Source organism: Galeopterus variegatus, unplaced genomic scaffold, assembly GCF_000696425.1.
Source record: "Galeopterus variegatus unplaced genomic scaffold, G_variegatus-3.0.2 Scaffold12060, whole genome shotgun sequence".
Lineage (NCBI taxonomy): Eukaryota > Metazoa > Chordata > Mammalia > Dermoptera > Cynocephalidae > Galeopterus > Galeopterus variegatus.
This window is the reverse complement of record NW_007738171.1, coordinates 2,972-4,233: the sequence shown is the minus strand read 5'-3', so window position 1 is coordinate 4,233 and position 1,262 is coordinate 2,972.

Sequence of the window (1,262 nt, the reverse complement as noted above, 5' to 3'; positions counted from 1 at the left end):
GCTGGAACTTTTGATAAGGAAACTGAGCTTAGATATTTTAAAAGCCTCTTGAGGCTAGAAAGCTGCTATGGTCTAAATGTTGATGTCCTGTCACAATTCATATGTTGGAACCTAACAGCTGAAGTGATACTATCAAGAGGTGGGGCTTTTAGGAAGTGACTAAGCCATGAGGGGTCTGCCCTCATGAATGGGATTAGCGCCCTTACAGCAGAGGCCTGAGGGGTCTGCCTGGCCCCTTTCACCATGTAAGGATGAAGCATGAGGTGTCATCTTTGCACCCCTCAGCCAACACCAGACCTACTGGTGGCTTAGTCCTGTACTTCCAGCCTCAGAACTGTGAACAGTTCATTTTTGTTGTTTATGAGTTACCCAGTCTAAGGTATTTTGTTGCACCCCCAGTGAACCCACACCCAAGTCAAGCCAAGAAATCACCATCACACTTTGCCTGCAATACCTATAAATTTGGGCAAATTCCTCCCTTCTAAAGATCCCCAAATACTTTTCAAGTTCCTGGGCCTTATTTTCATACAACCCCCCAAAAAACTACCCAGGTTTTCTATGCATATTCCACTCCAAGCCTTGGTGATATACCAATGTTTCCAAATGCATCCTATTATAAGATAACATGCTCATAAAACTTATGCAAATGAGCATATTGCCATGAAAATAAGAACACTCACTAAGAGTTTGCTAACCCTCGAGGGACAAGGTAGGGAGAAAAATTAATTGTTTCATCTTATTTAATTGACGTTTAANTTTTTCTTCTACCTTGCAAAACACTAAGGTTTCTTGGCTCTTCACCCAAGGACCTGGTGGGTTTCCTGTGGGTAAAATCCTCAAAAGTGTAGGCCCCTACATAGTGACCCTGGGACTTTCCCACTCTCATGTTAGTCACACTGAGCCCCTGGAGAATCATAAACTTCCATGTAAGTGTCCTCCCAGTCTTTGGTTCCAGTGGCTTCTGCCTGAGGTGAGTTCACCTTGGCCATGTTTGCCTGTATCTCCAGATTTCAGGGTGGCGTTCAGAGCCTGTGATCTGCGTTCTCTGATGGGTCCAAGAAAAGCCATTGATTGTCAGTTTGTTCACAAGTGTTTTCCTCCGGGTACTGACAGAAGTGATAACTTCCATGCTCTTTACATGCTGGGGCTGAAACTGGAAGGTCATCATTAAATTTTTAAGACTTCAAGTTATGTAGGAATCGTCAGATACATATGAATGAGATCAAGCATATTTGTCTCCCAACAAAGGAAATTATAAAACA